The sequence below is a fragment of the Triturus cristatus genome, chromosome 6 (assembly GCF_964204655.1).
Source record: "Triturus cristatus chromosome 6, aTriCri1.1, whole genome shotgun sequence".
NCBI classification, from domain to species: domain Eukaryota; kingdom Metazoa; phylum Chordata; class Amphibia; order Caudata; family Salamandridae; genus Triturus; species Triturus cristatus.
Genome location: NC_140589.1, coordinates 1,339,649,554 through 1,339,671,264, shown reverse-complemented (window position 1 = coordinate 1,339,671,264; position 21,711 = coordinate 1,339,649,554). Strand labels below are relative to the sequence as shown.

General features: G+C 40.8%; 1 long non-coding RNA gene across 1 annotated transcript in view; it reads right to left on the bottom strand.

Annotated features, from left to right (window-relative positions):
- LOC146821401 (uncharacterized) overlaps positions 1–21,711 on the bottom strand; it is a 44,821-nt gene that overhangs the window by 1,549 nt on the left and 21,561 nt on the right. The window contains exon 2 of the long non-coding RNA XR_014962707.1: positions 181–286. This is a non-coding gene — a long non-coding RNA (uncharacterized LOC146821401). The remainder of the gene's footprint in view (positions 1–180; positions 287–21,711) is intronic.

The window sequence follows — 21,711 nt, the reverse complement described above, 5'->3', positions numbered from 1 at the left end:
ACTTAAATACAATCAAAAAATGTGTGTCAGGAGAGAGAAAATCACACGAAGGAGAGAAAACAAACATAATAAGATCACATGTGTGAATAATACCAACTTACAGTCGCACACAATATAGGTGTGACAGCGTAATAGTAAAATTTCCAATTTATAATAATAAATAAAACGATGGATTCTCACCAGGATGCTTCCAAAATAATATTTTATATATATACTTTTACTGGTAATGTCCAAAGTGAAGATCATCCAATATTGAGCACAGAGGAATAAGTGTGGTACAATATATCTAAAAGTAAACAAATAGTATCCATTATAATCTCACCGGTTAATTTGCAGTAATATAATTAACATATGACTACGACTTGGGTGGTAACACCCCCAACTTAGAAGCCAAGGAGGACATATAATAAAAGGATATCATAACAATTGTTACAACACCCCCAACTTAGAAGCCTAAGAAAACAAGTAAGATAGCATAACCACCATTAAAACACATAAATACAACCAACACCCCAAATCAACATAAGCCGTGTATCCGAAGGGGTACACCGCTCCCAAAAGCATGTGAGCACTTCCCATGAGTGCACATAACAAATATCACAGCAATACGACCAATCAAGAATCACAAATCATCTCTAGTTAACCCCCAGTGTCAGATCCTGAAAGGACTTACACTTAGAAAATATCTTCACCACAATTGTCGTATACAGACATATATACAAGCATTTATATTCGTAGGAACATATATGCCCTAAACATTGTATTAATCTCGTTTGTGTAAAACTAATACGCATTACATCAAAATAGGGCCAGAGAAGCTTGCATATGTGTTTACTAACATAAGTAACTTGAGCGAAGTTCTAAAATGGCTGCTAACGGGAAATCTTTATTGCGCATGCGTCAACTGCATCTACGCAGTATGACGAGCTGTCGCTTGGAGGAAAATTCTTGCGCATGCGCAGAAAACACTAAAATGGCAGATTGAAAGCTCACATACATGGCATCTGCTTTGCTGAAATTAAACCAAGCTATTTTACTAATGCTAATGCGGGAAAGCATTAATAAGTAAATGGGATTAGAGTAGAGATGGGTGGTAAACAGTGAAACCATTAATTCTTGGAATAAATATTTGTCTTTCTGACTTTCTTATTAGTGTGTATTCGGGCCTCTCGTATGAGTCCAGAGTTTTTTAGACATGTGACCACCGCGCATGTCTGGTGGGATTGAGGCGGAGGAGTGACGATACACTTGAATGCGATCCAAGGACACAAAAGTTACATATCCTGGGAGCAAGCACTGAAGACCTCTGGATGAATGGATGTTCACGACAATTTTAAACAAATGTTTCTAAAAAGATATGACTACGGGTGGAAATAAAATTTGGGAATAAAAATTAAGGGGTTGGACCTGTGAACAATGAAATGATAGACTAATATGACATATAAGCATGGTGTGATGATCTTCCCCCACTTGCCTGTCCAATGAAAGTCAGTATTTTTACGATATTGAAACATTAATGGGTGGTACATGAATATTGAAAGTTATAATTGAGGTAGTCTTATTTAGTCAGACGGAGATTTTCTGAACGCTGCAGAGCTTGGGATGCTGTCGGAGTGACAAGAGATGCTGATGAAGAATTGAATGCAGAACCATCTATCTTAAAGTAATTAATTTTAGAAGAAGATCACGGAAGAATATCGAAGAGGAAGAGAGTGTCGGTGATAGAGAGGTCATCTATCCTGTCCTAAATCCTGTCCTGAAGCCTTTGTCGCCTGATTTTTCCCAGGGGACCCTTACCAGCCCTTTGGCCAGGGGGTTGGTTTTCACACCATCCTAGGTAAATATTATTTCCATTAATGTGCAGATGCCTTTTCTCTCTGTCCTCTCCTTTCTGCGCATAAGTCATTGCAAGTGTAAAGTATGTGCTTGTAGAGTGATTAATTGAACCTTCTCTCCTATGAGTGACAACGACTGTACTGTACTTTGAGGCGGTTCACATGCAAAATAATTTAGATAAAGATTTAAAATGTTCCAGAGTCTGTGGTTATTTCATTGGTACTAAGAGAAATTGTTAATGTCATTTCACCATCAATTAGTTCAACTATTGGTCCATTGACCAGAGAAAATAACTTTTTGATCAGTGAAAAGATTAGTTAGGAATGAAAATCAACTAATCTTAAAGTAAGAAACATAAACTTTGACTCCAGCGGTTTTACTAGCCTGTGTGTATATGTGTGTTTATGGGCCCAGGTGAGTATATGGTATTGGAGTATCTGTTGCTGGTGCACCGCTGTATCAGTTTTCTGGTAGCAGAGCTATGGTTATTATTGACTAGTTTGGTGTTAAGTAATGATTTTTGATTATTGATTTATGTCTAACAAAAAGAGTTAGCGTCTTGTTTTAGGTTGTCTGGAAAAATCCCGGGTAATGATAAGCGGGTGGTGATTGAAGCCATACTGCAGTGAGGTTAATCGTCTATTGGAATAGCACTGAGAAGCTATGCAGGGCTGGCAGTGTTAAATTAGGGACTATTTCATATAAAGTTGAGTGTGAGTGGTAGCGAAAAGGGTTCACTGGTGAAACGTTGGTCTTATATCACCTAGTATGGGTAAGCATGTTCTCTTGAGCTTGAATGAAGGGTAAACAGAGGTTTTTACTCGTAATAGAAGAGGAGCAATTCTTAGTCTCCTGAACAAGTCGAAAAATCTATCCTTTGTTTAGCGGAACAGGCAGAGTAGCGAATGTTTTTATGTTGTTATTGACAAATTTCATTTAAAGAAAAGTAAAGAAAATATGTTTTCGTATTACCTTGTGAAGGGAGGGTCAGTTGCCGGAGTTGCACTGACGTCACAAAGCGCTGCGCTGGGATAGGCTGAAACAGCGGGCATGTGACTGACGCGAATTGTAAAGGAGGGGTCAGTAGTAAGGAGCAGACCTGACGTCAGCGAAAAAGCCGCGCTGGTATTGGTCAGACCGCAAGTGTGAGATGGGATCTGATTCAGTGACTGAGTGAAAGCTGTTTTAGGATTGGTCGATACAATTTGTATGTTTGACTCATTTGCCTTTTGGTGTGAGTCGTCCTGACAGAAAAGCTTGAGTATTTGCGGATTATTGTTTCCTACATGGAGTATCTAGAATGTATGGTGAAAAGAGAAAAATTGAATTTATAAAGAAGATTAAAAATGTCTTTAAGAAAGATAAGCCTGTGTTGACTAGAGAGGGAATTCCTACTCCTCCACCTAAAATGCCTGCTTCATTTATGATGATGGAGAGAGGATATCATACATGTGTATGGATGGAGAATTGGATAGAGTACACAAAGATTGATGGTGCTTTAGCTTTTCCTGAACATGGTGCGTTTAATGGGAGAATTCTTCACAATTTGAGAATGAGGATGAATGATTTAGATCCAAGACCTAGGCTAACGCAGTATGAGGCACTAGAGGAATGGGAGATTGAGGCATATGAACGAGAGAAAAACAGGAGTGGAAGATATATGGGACATTTTCCCCGATATTTACGTGAATCACGTGAGGGTCAGATGAAGCAATGGAGAAGAGCAATGGTTTCGGAAGGTTTATATCCAGTGTTAGTGGCTGAGGAACAGTCAGGGGCAAAAACAACAGTTGATGGACAGAATGCAGAACAATGTCATACATTCACCCCAGTACAGAGATCTGGGCCTAAATCCATCGTTTTTTTGCTCACCATGCCATTCCAGTTTGAACCCAGCCATATGCAAATCAGTCTTGACCCTGTGCCTCATGGGAACAGTCCAGTCTGAACTGCCAAGCCAGGTCCTCCCTGGAAAGGAACTAAGCATCCTAGGACCGGTTTCAGGGTTTCACCCCTCTTCAGCCAGGATAGCTTGATTCCAGTGGCATGGAGAGCACGGGACTCACGTCTGAGCATATCCGTCCCACTCGGGGTGACAAATGCAAAAACAACAGTTGATGGACAGAATGTAGAACAATGTCATACATTCACCCCAGTACAGAGATCTGGGCCTAAATCCATCGTTTCTTTGCTCACCATGCCATTCCAGTTTGAACCCAGCCAGGGGGCAAGTGTAAAGAAAAAACGAAACACATGAAAGTGATAGGTTATGGTGAATCAGATGATGAATTTTTGGAGGACATTTTAACAACAAACCCTCCGCGGTATCATGAAGGACCCAGGAGAGTCACCCCAAGTGCACCAGTCATGGGAACACCTTTAGTTCCACAAATTTTACATGATGTACCAGTTAGTAGGGTACTTCAAGAAAAAGAAAAAGAAGTGTTAAATAAAAATAGAGAGGAATTAATACAGAAAATAACCCAATTAAATTTAAACCCAGAAGCATTGACAATACCCATAACTATAGGTCGTGTTGTTCCCTTGTATGGAGACAAAGTAAATTGCTCAAAACCCCAAGTTCTAACAACTCCTCTGAATAATCATAAAAAAGAAATTGTAATAACTGACGACCAAGCCAGTGAGTGCAATTCAGTGATTTAATTAATGGATCTACCGAGAAGAGAATCAGTAAGTGAAGCTCTAAAAAGAGTTACTAAGGAAGGAAGGTCTGTGGTATCATCAGGAACAAGAAGTGCAACAACGGTAACTCCAGATGATCTAGAGAGATGGGCACAGGGAAAGGAAAAACAAAGTTCGACCCCAAAAATAATAAATATTTACAAACTGAAAGTGGAATTGGAAGAGTTGATAGCTGGAAATGTGGGAATAGAAAGATTGAATACTTACAATGAGGAAGAGTTGTTGATTATATTCAGGAGTATAACAAGAAATGCAAAATCTTTTCATGAGGAATTGACAGAGCTTGCTTCAGAGATGGGAATAGATATAGGGAGATCCAAAGTACTGCAGAAACCATAGAGTGGAGTTTACTGACAAAGATTTAGAAAATATGAATTTGTCTGGTAGAAAGCTACAGGTAAAAGAGTTGATGAATATTTTGCAAAAGTGGGGAGACATTGACAAGTGGAGGACAAGGTGGACAATAACAATTAAGAAGGAGGAAGCACAGGCAAAAGAAGCATTCTCTGCATATTTAATAAAAGAATCAGGAAAGGTAGAAAGAATGTGTCCCATGAGAGAGGTACCTGGTAGTGGATATGTTCATGTCCCATGGAGTCGACAAGATATTTTGTCATTTACAAACAACTTCCCTAGATTAAGAGAGAAACCAGTTGAATGGTACAAACAAGTTGATAGGTTTTTGAAAGTTTCGAAGGTTTTGTTGAAGGCTCTGGATGGTCTGTTTGATATAGTGGTGCCTGCTGACTTATGGACGGAATGTAAAATAACAGTTGATTGGCGAGTGAAGAGTATCCGAGAGATTCAAAAATAGGAGCATCCTCAGATGATGTGAGTAAGAAATATCACCAAGTAATTACTTTCTTGAAAGGGAAAGTCCCTCCCAGAGAAGCAGACTGGGTAAAAATAGATAGACCCACCCAAGAGCCGAATGAATCTGTACATTCCTACTATGAAAGGTTACTGCAGGTGTTTTACGCAGTATAGTGGTTTTGAGAACATTGGTGACAAAGATATGGGACATTTAGTGTATCGGTTTGAGTACGATTTGAAACCAGAGATTAGTCAGATTATTCAACAGCACATGTTGTGCTGGCAGAGCAAGACTATAGATGAGATTCTGAAATATGCAAAATATTGTGGGGACGATATTGAGGCGAGATATAGAAAGTTAAAAGAGAAAATGATGTGGGCAAAAGTGAAATTGGCAGTACAACAGGAACTTAAGTCAAACAGTCAGACTGATAGTCAGATGAAAGAGCAGTATCAGAGTGATCATGTGGTGAATGGTGGTAAATTATGAGGACGAATGAACAGAGAGGATGCAAAGAAGAAGTTTCCTTGTCATGGGTGCAGAAAGTTAGGACAATGGAAAAACGAGTGGGCCAAAGCAAAATCTAAATCCACAGACACAGAATGAGGTGCTTATGAATCAGCTGCAGCAGATAGTTAATCAGCAGTGTCAGGTGCCACCTGCCCTATGCCAATTTTTGTGGGCCAGCCAAAGTACAGTACGGACGCCGGATTTCAAGGAGGAAGTGGTAAGAAATATTCTGTGATTTCACAATGCCTGTTACAGAATAATGATGAAAATGAACATGAGCAATGACGGTGCAGGAGGGGGAAGGAAGAGGAGTGCTTATTTGGCACATCCTTGCCGGTAAATCAGTCAGGTCCATTTATTGAGGGGAAAGTGGAAGGCAATGATATCACTTTTCTGTTGGATACTGGTGCTACCAGTTCTACTGTGAGAACAGCAGACATCCCAAACCCACCCCTCTCGGGAGAAGCGATCCAAGTAGTCGGAGTCTCAAATCAACAGATTAGAACCCCAATTACAAAACCCATGGAAGTGCACATCGGAAATTTTAAAGACATGCATAGATCCTTAGTCTGCGATTCTAGCTCAGTGAATTTATTAGGAAGAGATCTGTTGTGCAAAATGAACTGCACAATTTATTGTACACCGGATGGTGTTGCTTTTCAAACCCCTGATGAAGACATTGTATGTAAGAAAATGCTTGCAAAACAGGGCACAGAGACAGATGAAATGTATTCTTTAATGACAAAAGATGACTTACCAGAAGAATTGAAAACAACCGTGAATCCAGAAGTATGGGATTTCACTGGAAAAGAAATAGGGCTAATGGCGAATGTAGACCCAGTAAAGGTGACTGTGAAAGAAGGTGCAGTTTATCCCAACACCACACAATACAAAATGAGTCCAGAAGTGTAAGCAGGAGTGACTTTAGAAATTGATCGAATGCTTAAACCGGGCATAGTAAAGAAAATAATGAGTAGTCCTTGTAATTCACCTATAATAGGACTTAAAAAGCCTTGCGAAAAATACAGGACAGTGCAGGATTTAAGAAAAAGTAATAAGATTGTAGTGCCTTTTTGTCCTGTAGTGCCAAATCCAGCAGTGATTCTCTATCAAATACCCTGGAATGCAGGTTGGTTTACAGTAATTGATTTATGCCAGGCCTTTTTCACCATTCCTTTGCATCCAGACCGCCAGTATCTTTTGTCTTTTAAATTTGAAGATCGTATTTTGGTATAGAACCAAGTTCCTCAAGAGTATTCCAAACAAATTCTGAAAAAGTGTCTAGAAAAGTTAGTTATGCCCAGAAATTCAGTTCTAGTACAGTATATCAATGACTTACTTATGGCATCGAAATCTCGAGAAGACTGTGTTACTGATTCAATTGCGTGGCTAAACCATTTGGCTGACGGGGACACAAAGTGTCTCCAGAGAAATTGCAATTTTTTCACAACAGGAGTAAAATACCAGGGTCACAAAATAGAAAGAGGTGTGAGAAAAGTGACCCCTGAGAGAATTAAAATAATCAAGCAAATGCAGTTACCACAGACGCAAAGAGAAATAGGAATGTTTCTCGGACTGGTTGGGTACTGTCGGCAGTGGATTGTAGGATTTTCCTTGTTGGTGAAACCATTGATCAAGATGACAAGAAAAAGAGTGAAGGATCCCATTGATTGGAACGATGAAAGTGTGGAAGCATTTGTGAAATTGCGAAATTGTCTGTGTCAGGACCCTGCCTTAGGTATGCTTGATTATACGAAAGAATTTGCACTGTTCTGTTGCGAGACAGAATGTTGTGCGCTCTCAGTCTTGACCCAAAGACATGGATTAAGCTGACATCCAGTGGCATATTTTTCTGCTTCTTTAGATGCTATGGCTTCAGCTTTACCTGGCTGCTTAAAAGCAGTAGCTGCTACTTGTATGCGTCTGGATCAAAGTGAGTCAATTGTGATGGGACATCCAGTAAAGGTTTATGTTCCACATTCAGTCAAGATTCTTTTAACAAGAACTCAAACACAGCACCTTACCCCTAGTCGGATGACTAAGTATGAAAGAGTAATTCTGGGAGCAGAACACGTGACAGTAATTAGTTGTACAATGGTAGACCCTGCTACGTTATTGATGAAGTGGATCATGACTGCTTAGATGTGACTGGGATTGGGAACTAAGCCCCGCTCTGATATACAGGAGGAACCCCTGAAAGAGCCAGACCACATATTATTTGTCGAGGGCTCTTGTTTAAGGATTGAAGGAGGAGGACTGAGTGCAGCTTATGCTGTCTGTAAAATATCTGGGGTCATTGAAGCATCCTGTTTACTGGGAGTCAAGTCTGCACAAGTAGCCGAATTGGTGGCCTTAATAAAGGCATGTAAAATTGGGAAAAATTGGAAGATAACCATATTTACAGACAGTCAATATAGTTACGGGGTTGTGCATGACTTTGCCCAACTCTGGATGCAGAGGGGATTTCTGACTTCTTCAAGATCCCCCTGTATTCTAGATACAGGAAATATCCTCAATGGAAAAGATCGTACCTATGCAGCAGACTGCTAACTCGAGTGTTTATCAAGCAATGGCAACATCGGCAAAGCGAGAATTCAAAGATGGCCACCCGCCGCATAAACAAAGAGATGCAGTCTAGTCTTCAAGCAGCAAATGATCAGGAGAGTGCCCGCAAATCCAGCGTTCGTCCCACTTCAACTGATTCACCTGAGGAGACGGTAGAGTCTCAACCCGGCAGCGTTCAGTAGAGAGTTTCCAGTCAGAAGATTAGCGTCTTTTCTTCGGAATAGAGTATTCACTTTGACCGCCTTGTGAGAAACTCCAGAGACTAGTGTCTTCAGCCATCGGCATTAAGGTACTCAGGGACTAGCGTCTCATTCTGTGAGAACTCTTTTAAGGATTCTACACGAGAGCCGAGTGAGCGTTGTATTAGACGCTTTCTTTCAAGATCCTGAGTGAGTAAAAATTTGTAATTACCTTAAAAATATAGTGAAAAAAGAAAGAAGATTCTAAGTTGGATTAATCTCAAAAAAGAAGAACTAATTATTTTCAAAAGACTGCAAGAATTCATTCTGATTGCAAGTTCTTTTAGACTTATTATTGGAATTCACAGAAAGTTTGCAGTCAAGACTTTTGGCCTAAGTAAACCTTAGAGTTAAAACTCCTATAAATATATATATATATATATATATATAGCAACACCTACCCTTCATCTAATATGAGGACATCTATTTACAAGGACTTTTATTAAAAAAAACAAAAAAACAATATACATAGAATTGCATGGCTAATATTGCTAACTCAATCTTGGGTTAATTCTCCAGCTGATACTATTAGCCATTATCTTCTTATTCATCTACACAGAGAGAGGCTATTCCTCATAAAATTTACAGGTGGATATGTATCTTGGTGAATTCAATTAGCAATGTAAATAAGTGAAATTAGAAGAGAGAGTGTACTGCAATCTAGTTGGTCCCTATTAATTTTATGTTACTCTGTTATAGGTGCACACTGAGAAACCTCCTGAGCAAGACAAGATGAGGAGAACAGAACGCACTTTGTGAGGAGTCTCTCTATTATCCCAAAACCCCTTTCCCCCCTTGTAATAGCTGAGACTGTAGTTAGGGAGTTGGGGAGAGGAGTTGGCCTAACGGCTAGGGCGCTCGACCACGGAAACTGTAATGAGGCTGAACTTCCTGTGATTCTGGGCAAATCACTTAATCTCCCCTTAATCTCCCCATGCCTAACAAAAAAAAAAATATGAATGTGTGTAACGTAACTGGTGCTATGTAAAGCGCTCTGATACCTGATTGGAATCGGGTCAAGTTCGTGCTATATAAAACTCTGCAAAAAAAAAAAAAGTCAGTCTTGGCCGTTTCAGAGAGGGACTGGAGTATTATCTTCTGCTCTTGAGGAAATCAAATTCATGTACCTTATTGTCTGACACCCCCATACGAAATAGACAGTTTGTGAAAGAATTGTTGGAAGCAATACAATTGCCAAAAGAAATAGCAGTGGTCAAGTGTGCTGCTCACCGGTCAGGAAATGACTATGTGGCAACCAGTAACCGATTTGCTGACCAGATTGCTCAATATTGTGCAATAAATAATGTTGCATTGAATAGGAAAATTGAAATTAGTGGAATCAGCTGCTAACTTATGTTATTCTCAGCTTTCAAAACATGGGATGAGGTGAGACAGTTGCAGGGTGAGGTAGAGGTAAGCGAAAAGGAAAATTGGATGAAATCAGGTTGTGAAAGGAGGGCAGAAGATGACGAGCGAGTGTACCCTGATGGCAGACCAGTCATGCCAGACTGCTTGCTCTCTCAAATGGCAAGAATGTATCATGGAGACACTCATGTGGGTAGGGATGCTATGATCAGACTATTTAGACAAGATTGGTATAATCCAAGGTTCAGGGTAGTCGCAGAGAGTCTTTGCCAGAGATGCCTAATTTGTCAGCAAAAAAATCCAGGCAGGAAGACAGTAGTCAGCTGGGGAAAAATCGGAAAGACAGAAGGACCATTCATAAGACTACAGCTTGATTTCATAGAGTTACCACCAAGCAAACGAATGAAGTACATCCTTGTCATAGTGTGTTTGTTTTCACGATGGGTGTAGCCATACCCCACCAGGAGAAATGACAGCCTGACAGTTGCTAAATTTCTGTTGAGGGAGTTGATTCCTCGTTTTGGGTTTCCAGTAACTTTGGAATAAGATAGAGGACCTCATTTAATGAGTCCGTCGGGTCTGGGTAAACTCTAACGGGGAATGGTGCCTAAAAAGCACTGTAATGAGATTTGCACCCGCAAGGGTGTGTGAGGGCACTTCGAACACCGTCCAGGAGTATCTGGCCTACATCACACTCACACCCACGAACCTTTTCCTCAAATTCCTTTTTGCTCTGTTTCTTACCTCTCAGACAGTAGACCATACCGGCACTGTCTTTCTTAGGAACTGTTACCCCATTGTTTGTGGTAGTGGAGAAGCACACCAGAAAGTCGTGCCTAGCACCCAGGTGGGATGATCCACGGCAAGTCATACTGGTCACTACTACAGCAGTGAAGTGTGCAGGTTTGCCCAATTGGATCCATGCGAGTCACACAAAAAGGGTTCCAGGCCCTACTGTGAAGAGACCGCAACTGACTGAAACAGTTGGGACTGCTGAAGGTTGTGCAGTCGAAGAATCTAGAGTGACTGATTCTGAAGTGACTGACAAAGAACAACCAAGCACAAGTCAGGAGGGCTGGACACCAGTGGTTGACATACCGGAGGTGGTCATTCAAACAAGAAGTAGAACAAGATTAGAAAGACAAGAAGCTAGAGAGGACAAGATAGGTGTAGAAGAACACACTCAGGAAGAAGTGAACAAAGCTACTCGAGACCCTGAGCAGGACCAGACAGGGAAAGGAGAACATACTCAGGCAAGCAGATCAACCAAAAGACATGAGCAGGGACAGACAGGTATAGAGGAACACTTTCAGGCAGCAGGAGAACAAACTGTAGTGAGACCTGAACAGGACCAGTTAGGAAAAGAAGAAAAAGTTTGGGAAGAAGAAGATCAATTTGAAAAAAGACTCGAACAGGAGCAGATAGAGGAAGAAGAACAAGTTCAGGCAGATGAAGCCACAAATAACAAAACCTGAACAAGAGCCGACAGAGAGTGACTCTGAAGAAGAGGAAGAACATATTGTGCCACAACATAAGGAAAATAAAAGAACTCTTGAAAGAGACATAAAAGGTGAAAGTACAGTGCAAGTTAAAAGGGTCAGAAAAGGTGTTAACTGGCCAGGTGGGGTTAGAAGATTAAAATACCATTTGAGAAAATCCAGTGAAAACCCTGAACAAGTAAATTAAGTTACTAGTCAAACTCAGTCAATAGTGAAAAATATTCGAAGAAGTCCAAGACTGAGAATCTTGAACAATAAGTTCAAGGGTCCTGAGTGGACCTAAGTGATTTTGGAAGAGTTGAAAATTTGGATTTGAATGAAGAGACAGATGAGAAAGAAGTAAATGCTGAACAGAGTGATGAAGTACCAAAGATTTGAATGCATAAGTAAAGAAAAGAAAAGAAGAGGAATCTTCTTAGATTAAAATGGCAAATGACAGGGTTGCTGGAGGACCAAAACAAAGTTGTACTCAGAAATGTTGTAGGGCTTGCACATGTAGTATTTTATTAGTGGTCATAGTATGACTTTTTCTAACAATAGCAGTTCCTTATTTCATGGTAGCAGACAAGAAAAAGGACACAGATACTAATGAAAAGATAGCTACTATGAAAGGAGATACAGTAGAATTAGAAGCAGCAGATGAGATAGATTTACAACACACAGTATCTGATAATGACACGTCTTTAAACGTATTCACAAAGTTGTTGTTTCAGTACGTAGACACAATGGAGATTAGGGATTGTTATGTTTGTATAAAATTACCAGCTTCAGTGGCAGAAAGAGTCACATACCATCATTTACCTTTAACATATGGCATTTCATGTAGTGTACTGACAAGTCTATTTTATAGAACAGGACAACTTCAGTATTATTATTCAAATTTAGATGTAGTATATTCAGAAATTCCTATTCGGAAGAATATGAATCCAGTGCTTAGTAGTCCAGATGCACAGTTTATGGGTGAATTGTTCTTAAACATGAAGTCAATAGATATAGTAAAGGCACACAAAAATAATTTAACATGCTCATTACGTGAAGAAGAGAAAGTATTTGTGAATTTAGTTGAAGAAAGGAGACAGGATTTCCAAAGAAAAGCTGCTGAACAGAAAACCCATATTCCACCTTGGGCTGAGAAAGAGGGAATAATTACAGCTGGCAGAGCTCATGATGCGATGTCCCTAGACTTTGTAAAGACAGGGAAAACCTGCCTCCATAGATTAAAGACAGACTATATTAAGGTATTTATTGGTTCCAGTGAATGTGAACATAACTTCCTAATTTTGGGAGGTTGGGGACTAAAAGGGGGGATTGATCCAGTATTTCCTGGAGTTTACTACATGTGTGGGAATAATGCTTACTATAAGCTGCCTGCACGGTGGTACGGGAGTTGCTACTTTGGGATAGTATTTCCAAAGATATATCATGTAAAAAGAATCACTGGAAGCAATGAAAACACGAATGAACTAACACGAAGAAAGAGAGCTAGATTTCAGAAATAATAGGTGACATTTTACATGCATTAATACCTTCAGTGGGAGTCAATCTGAATACGCATAGAATCTGTCAATTGTCAAAAGTAGTTGATCGTTTTCCAACTGATACTGCTGGGGGTTGCTTGATGATTAATACAGAAGTGGTTGCAATTAGGTCTATGGTTTTTCGAAATCGACTTGCGCTTGATATATTATTGGCAAAGGAAGGCAGTCTGTAAAATGTTGAAAGTGCAACATTGTTGCACTTACATACCTGATAAAAGCAAGGAAATCAGAGGATATATTAAGAATATTACATAATTTCAATAAGAATTGAAACCACTGGAGGTAGACAATGTATGGGAAAGACTAAAAGAGTATTTCTTCAATAGGGACTTGCTTTACTAATCTTGGGAAAGGTATTATAGGTCAAGTAGTCTTTCCATTAGTTGCTATAACAATAATAGTTTTAACAATAATGATATGGTGTAAAAGTTGCAGAAATAAGGGGAAATGAAGGAAATATGAAGGAAATAGAAAGGGAAAGAAAAGAAAGTATGAAGAAATTCAACTAGAAGAGATGAAAGGGAAACTATATAAAAGAATGAAAGATTTGAAAAACAAAGATGAGAACAAGAACGAAAAGGGAGTGAGATATGCTAAAAGTGGGCATCTGATTGGGATGGGTAATTTTGTGACGGCTTAAAATGCAATCAGAGAGGGGATTGATGGATCAAGGACTCGTAGAAAAGAGACTTGCTCGGAAGCAAACTTCTCGTTTAAATCCCTAACATTGTATTAATTTCGTATTGTGTAAAACTAATACGCATTACATCAAAATAAGGGTCAGAGAAACTTGCTTATGTGATTACTAACATAAGTAACTCAAGCGAAGTTCTAAAATGGCTGCTAACGGTAAATCTTGATTGCGCATGTGTCAACTGCATCAATGCAGTATGACGAGCTGTTGCTTGGAGGGAAATTCTTGCGCATGAGCAGAAAACACTAAAATGGCGGACTGAAAGCTCACATGCACGGCATCTGCTTTGCTGAAATTAAAACATGCTATTTTACTAATGCTAACGTGGGAAAGCATTAATAAGTACATGGGATTAGAGTAGAGATGGGTGGTAAACAGTGAAATCATTTATTCTTGGAATTAATATTTGTCTTTCTGACTTTCTTATTAGTGCGTATTTGGGCCTCTCGAATGAATCCAGAGTTTGTTAGACATTTGACCACCGCCCATGCCTGGTGGTATTGAGGCGGAAGAGTGACGATACACTTGAATGCGATCCAAAGCCACAAAAGTTACATATCCTGGGAACAAGCATTGAAGACCTCTGGATGAATGGATGTTCACAACAATTTTAAACAAATGTTTCTAATAAGATGTGAATATGGGTGGGAATAAAATTGTGGAATAAAAATTAAGTGGTTAGATCTGTGAACAATGAAATGATAGACTAATATGACATATCAGTATGGTGTGATGATCTCCCCCCCTTGCCTGTCGGATGAGAGTAAGTATTTTTACGATATTGAAACATTAATGGGTGGTACATGAGTATTGAAAGGTATAATTGAAGTAGTCTTGTTAGTTAGTCAGACGGAGATTTACTGAATGCTGCAGAGCTTGGGATGCTGTCGGAGTGACAAGAGATGCTGATGAAGAATTGAATGCAGAACAATCTATCTTAAATTAATTAATTTTAGAAGAAGATCGCGGAAGAATCTCGAGAAGGAAGAGAGTGTCAGAGAGGGGTGCTACGTAAGCGTTGGTGTTAGATAGGCCATCTATCCTGCCCTAATTCCTGTTCTGAAGCCTTTGTCGCCTGATCTTTCCCGGGGGACCCTTACCAGCCCTTTGGCCAAGGGATTGGTTTTCACACCATCCTAGGTAAATAATATTTCCGTAAATGTGCAGATGTCTTTTCTCTCTGTCCTCTCCTTTCTGTGCATACGTCATTGCAAGTGTAAAGTATGTGTTTGATGATTGAGTGATGACGACTGTACTGTACTTTGAGGTGGTTCACATGCAAAATAAATCAGATAAAGATTTAAAATGTTCCCGAGTCTGTGGTTATATCATTGGTACTAAGAGAAATTGTCAATGTCATTCACTATCAACTAGTTCAACTAATGGTCCATTGACCAGAGGAAAGAACTTTTTGATCAGTGAAAAGATTAGTTAGGAATGAAAAGCAACTAATCTTGAAGTAAGAAACAAACTGTGACTCCAGCGGTTTTACTAGCCTGTGTGTATATGTGTGTTTATGGGCCCAGGTGTGTATATGGTATTGGAGTATCTGTTGCTGGTGCGCCGCTAGATCAGGGGTATCGCTTGTAATAAGATGAAACTGAATGGTTAACAGATCAATCATCAGACATAGGTCATTCTCGTAGAATGGGATGTCAGACAAAATCACAATTTTAGAACCTGATTCTACCAATTAGTCAAATAAATATTCTCAGCCTTGATGTCAATGTTAGAATCACTGTACTCCAATCCACCCTATTCAAAATCAATGGAGGTATTATGTCTGACAGAAACTAGGAGGGAGATTCTCAAACATTTTGCACTGGGTGAAAAGTGACGCCAACCAACACCAAATGCTTTTTTCCTATTTCACTTTCCAGTGAAAAACCTGTTTTGCGCTGGAACGTACCCTAAAAGTAACACAATGCAGTGCAAAGCACTGCTTTGTGTAACTTAGCACCAAGGGGGTGTTACCTGGGTGGTACATGGATGTTCCCATGCAACCACCCATGCCTTTTGAGGCAAAACAATAGTAGACAGGGTTTAGTGCCAAGAGTTAATGGCACCTGAAAGGAGGCGCTAAAAGGAGAAATGTTTCATGCTGCACTGTGCAGCACACATACAAAGTAGGAAAAGTTGGCAAGTGTGTCTAAGCATAGTATTCTGTACTGGAAATCTACCCTTCCAGTAAAAAACTCAGGCACACACCCTGGCACTATAGTGGTAAGGTGTGTGCCTGGTCAAGGCAGCTAAAATATGCGCAGGTGCTAGGGAGAGGGAAGGAGAGAGCCATATCTCTATGGCACTCTCCTGCTCACTTCCTGTCAAGCAATGCAGAGCAGCATCTTTGGATGCTTTGCTGCGTTTCGAGATTCTTTTGAGAATCTGGGCCTTGGTGTTCATCATACTTTTCATCCCTCTCGACATTGGTTGAGCTTCTCTTGTGTCTTCATACACTTGCCTAATGGTCACCCTTCCACAGTTTATTTATTCAAATTGACAAGCTGGACATCTCTTGAAAGTGACTACGAGTGTTGTATGCATCACATTTGTGATAAGATTGTTTTCAATGAATTTGGAGATTCTGCTTTACAGTTAGACAACCTCTTACTGGCAATTACGCCATTCAAGGAAGGCCAAGAAATGTTGTTGGACTGCAATTCTTTGTGGACTCCCTTAACATCTCTCTACAGATCGCCATATCCACAGCTTTGCTGTGAGAAAGATGTTGGTAGCCAATAGATGTTTTTTGCACATTCGCATCAAAAGACCTTATCACTGGTTGTTCATGAATTAACTGTTCTGTAGCGTTTTTAAACTTGTACACTGAAGTAAGAATGCATAGGAATGCAACTTAAGAGTAAATAATTGCACAAGCTCGCTAATGTCTAGTAAAAAAATGTATGCTCGTAAAAACCTATGATGATCTGTTTTTCAAATTGCTCCTTCAAACCTTTGATATACTGTTGAAATTTACTCAGGTCATTGTCACTAGAGTCCCTCTGAACAGTTTGTAGATGCTTGAATGGATCTCTTTTCAGAGCTTTGTTGATGAATTATTAGAGTTATTTTTGTTTTCACCTCTGAAGTGAAGGCCATAACTATGTACAATGGCAGGTAGAGAAAAAGAGGTAACCCGTAATCCCTATGTCATAGGTGAATCTCAAGCATTTACAAGAAAATGAGGAAATGGATTTGCATTACCCTGCATTTTGGGAACAGGCATGCAGAAACTCAATAAGGCTACACTAGTGTGTTAAAAGTGTCTAAATGTGTAATAGACCCACACAGAAATTAACAGTGTAAGAAAGTCATACTTTTTGCCCTGATCACCCCCATTTTGTTGACTGATTCTGGTGGTTACTGACTCAGATTTTGCCATGGGCTCTGCTGACCAGACTCAGGGCCAGTGCTCGGTTTAAAAGATAAATGGTAATTAGGTGTAATTGCAATTGGCATGACAACTAATTGCCCCTAATATATGGTAGGGCATATAGGTTTAAAGGCCCGGCTGATTTAATGCACTCAAGTGTGCACTGCTGTGCTGCTGGATGTCATTTTATATTACATTTTATTTTTTACACATACGTCACCCATAAGGTCTCTTCTAGGTGTCCCAGGGGTAGGGTACCTTGTAACAACAAGCAGGGGCATTATAAAATATGTTTTATAAGCCCTGGGGAGAAAACAAACTGTCAATTACCTTTTTCCCAATTGTAGCTCGATGGCTCCATAGGCTAACATGGGAATACTTTAATATTGTGAAGGAATGGGAAATACGACATTCACCTGAACTGTCCTCGGATACAAACCCGAATGACCCTGAAGACTTGGGGAAGACAAACACTCATATGCATTAACGGGAGATTGATGGGTGAGGATTGGACACTTAGATTGGGGCTCCTGCAGGATGGTGGGAGGAGGATTGCCTTCCTGGTGGAAAGCTACACTTAGGATGAACTTGAACTCCCCTGTTCCCCCCCCTCCCACGTTCCCCCCGGGCCCAAAAACAGCGTAGGCCGGTAGATTAAGGAAGCTTGCACAGACTAAGGACCCCTGGTAGTTTGTTACAAGTTGTAGTTATATGTTTATTTTACAGTGACACAGAGTGAGTTCTCTTGTGTTGTTTCTCCTTTATTTTCTTATATTGCTATTATTTACTTTCATGCTACGGCTGTCTACCCTAGTACGTGGCAAAATTGTGTTTTTCGGAAAATATGTACAGCTACGGTGGGCAATGTTGATAGCCAACAAGAATACTCCCTATTGTATAGCATACCATGATGTGGGATCCTTTTATTGATACACTGAATCTGGATTGGGACTTTATTTTGGAGATATTGGTTATGGCCAGGAGATGGAGTGGATACTGTGGATTATTCTTCCGCATTCATAAGATACCTACCATATGTGTACAATGGGCAACATGTCCCACTCATCATGGCTCTGTAATTGTGTTGAGGATATTCTTGTTAAAAATATAAATGCCAATAAAAAGATATTTTAAAAAAGTATAAATATTTATAGAAGTGAGCTAACAAATATGCTTCAAAGTATCAAAATGCTAGTTAGAATAACGCCAACTACTTGCCACTGTTAGATTTATTATAACCATCACAAAAAAGAAGTTATAGAACTTGCTTTTCTGATGAGCCAAAATACAGCCTTCCAGCAGCCCTTCCCTAACTGGCTAGCTTCTGCCAAGATGAGGCAAGTTGTCTTAATGAGGTCTGAAGTGGCCTGGGCAAAGACAAAAAAAAGCCTCTGGTGGGAGGAGAACTGCAGCTACATAGCAAAAGGCAGGATAGGGGTAGACCAGCCAAACGGGTCTTTAAAGAGGGAATGACAGTTAGGATATGACACAGGCTCACACAAACACCCTGCCACCCCAGCCATGGAGTGTTAGGAAAACGTAGCCACATCAGTGGAATGGCATAGCAAGATCTTAACCCCCAGGCAAGAGTTTCTCAATTTTGGATTTTGGAAAAATAGTGCTTTTAGGTGAAGAATATGCCACACTTTGGAGGAAGTGGCACCATGTCTCGAGGTGCCCCCTGCTTGTCACCTCAGAAGCACAGATAAGTATGGGAGAGTTTCCAAGAAACTCAGATTCATGCGTGAAACTACAAGAAAAAGAAGGACCACCCTGCTGGAACCCTGGCCTGCACCACAAAGGATTGCACTCTGAATTACTGCACCTGCTGCACACTTTGCTTCAAGAAGAGAAAGAGTGAATTCCTTGAAAGAAACAGGTTAAAGGAGCTCCACCTACATCATCTAGAGCAAGAGGAGTCCACCTAGACACCATCTAGTGAACTTTTAATGATTTTGTGGGGTGCATTTTCGGAGACCTAGTCCCAACATCCCAAAGACAATCTCAGAGCTTCCAGACCCTTGGATTGGTGTTGTGGACACTTGGAAGCCCAAAAAGGGTCTTCTGGAAAAGAATTCAGAAGTTTGGAGAATTTTTGTCAAAAAGCTCCAGATGTTTACTGACCCATTACCAAGAGTCAAGCTGTGGGTGTCAAACCTTGACCCAGATTTTAGGTTCATCCAGCTGAAAGTTCCGGAGCTCAAGGCTTCCAGGATTTGACCAAGGCTTCGCGCTGAACCAAGCCACCATTGTCAACTCCAAACCCAGCCTGATGAGGTGCCTCACTCAAAGACGAGAGAACAAACTCCAGAAAAACAACTAAGTCTGAAGGTAACAACTTGACCAGGGTCTACTGCTCAGTGTATCTGACCCACGCTCCATTGCGGTCAGCCTGAAACTTCTACATTGTCCAGGTCAACAGTGACCAGATATCCCAAGTTGGCGCTTTTCTTTTTTAGCCATTAGAACATATTTAATCTTTAAAAATACATATCTCCAGTCCCCTACATTGGCTTTTTGTCATTTAGTGTCTTTTTAATGATAAAAATATTTCCTATTTTTATAAATTTGTTTTGGATTTTTATTGTGTGTTGTATTTTACTCATTTATTGTATTGGTGTTTTTAAATGGATTACACTGCTGTCTCCTAAGTTAAACCTGCCTGCTCTTAGCGAGCTACCAAAGGTTGAGCAAGGGAATAATTTATTGAGAACTTGATTTGACCTTATATTGAGATTGTAACCTTATTACTAGTGGTAGGTACCTACTTACTCCTACAAATAAACCCCCTACCAACATTTGGTGTACATTTCTTACAGTACCAGGTTCATGGTTCCAGCTAATGGAAGGAGGGGTGGTTCCCCACAGAGGAGCAAGAGAGGGCTCTCAGAATGTAGGAACTTTAGACTCCTCTGGCATAAATAGCTGTGTAAAAAGAAAAGATAGAACTAGCTAAGAAGAAGTGTACAAGGGAGGAAGAGAAACAAAATGGTGGCAGCAAAAATGGGGAAGATGCTCAGATGTTCAGGGGTGGTTGGTTTGATCCCAGGTTTCCCAATGGAAGAGTTCCTCAGTCAGGGTTAACATTGACAAATAGCTGACTGCATTTGAAAGGGCCTTTATGATGAGAAGGGTGCACTCTATTGGGGATCACTCCTGTGGGAGTTGATCCCAGTAGCTGAGAGGGATAGGCTCCGAGCCCTAGAGGGGGATGAGGCATAATCCTACACACATGAGGAAATATCTAGTCAGGACATTTGGTCTTACTCCAGAGCAGTACGGGGTGAAGTTCAGGGACACCCAGAAAGCTAACACACAGTCCTGCGTGGACTTTGTTTATATATCTCAGTGAAGGCACTAGAGGGCTGGAATAAAGGTAACCAGGTGAGTACATATAAGGGGCTGCGCAACTTAATTCTTAAGGTTCACATCCGGACTCGTTGTCTACAAGAGAAGTTACACTAGTATCTAGTGAACTCTGAGCTCTCTGTTAACTGGGGGAGACAGCTGATGAGTAGGTGAAAACCCAGGTTTCCAATCAACACCAGGGGGGTGATCAAAAGAAATGAGGATGGGTTCTCTCCCAGGGAAAAATCCCAGGGGAAAAATTTTAAAAATCTGAAGAGTCCTCATAAGACCCACAAAAACATGTGCAGGGGGGAGGGATATCAGGAGAAGTCCTTTGACCCTGCAAAGGTAGGAAAGTTCATTGACCTTTTGAAGGCAGGAAAGTGTTATGACTGTCATCAGTCAGGAGGCAAAATAGGAGATACCTCCTGCACAAAGAAGCCTTCCACTGGTGGGCATTCTCAGGGGATTGTCAGTATAGGTGAGGGGGTGGAGAGTGTTCCGGAGATGTAGAATAGGTTAACACAGTCAACCTTAGTGTCCTTCGGTGGGGTTGAAACTGCAACCCTGGCCATCTTGCCTGCCAGCATGGAGAGTGTAGGAGAGTAGGATCTGCACCTTATGTTGCCCCCACTTTTTTTCTGATGTTTACACTGATTTCTGGCTATAGTCTGGCTGGGACCCTGCTAATCAGGGCCCCAACCTCTCTGTTCTCTCTAAACAACTTGGAGTGCATATTAGATGCACTAGTGATTGGATACTGTGGTACCTTATGAGCCCCTAGTATATGGTACCTTAGGTACCAAGGGCAAAGGTACTTCACAGGCCTACCAGGGGCTGAATCATGCATTATGCCACCCCTGGGAAGCAGACTAAATCTGACACCACAGGCCTGCTACTGCAGCCTGGGTGAGGTAGTGTTAGCACTCCTCACTGAGATATAGGTTCCCTATATCTCTCCTTACACACACATATACACCTATCAGTCACCCCTAAGGCAGGTCCTATCAATCCTGAGGGCAGGGTGCTTGGTTTCCATGTGAGGGGGTGCCTCTGCCTGAGCAGGGCCCCTCTGCAGCTCTCAGAGACCATTCTCTGTAGCTGTTTGTGGATGACCGAAACTCGCAGTGGAGGAGGCTCAACAATAGGCATCCTGTCACAGGGAGGTGTAACCACCTCCCAGACAAGATTTAGTGTATTGGGGCTGGGAGGGTGCACTCCTAGAGT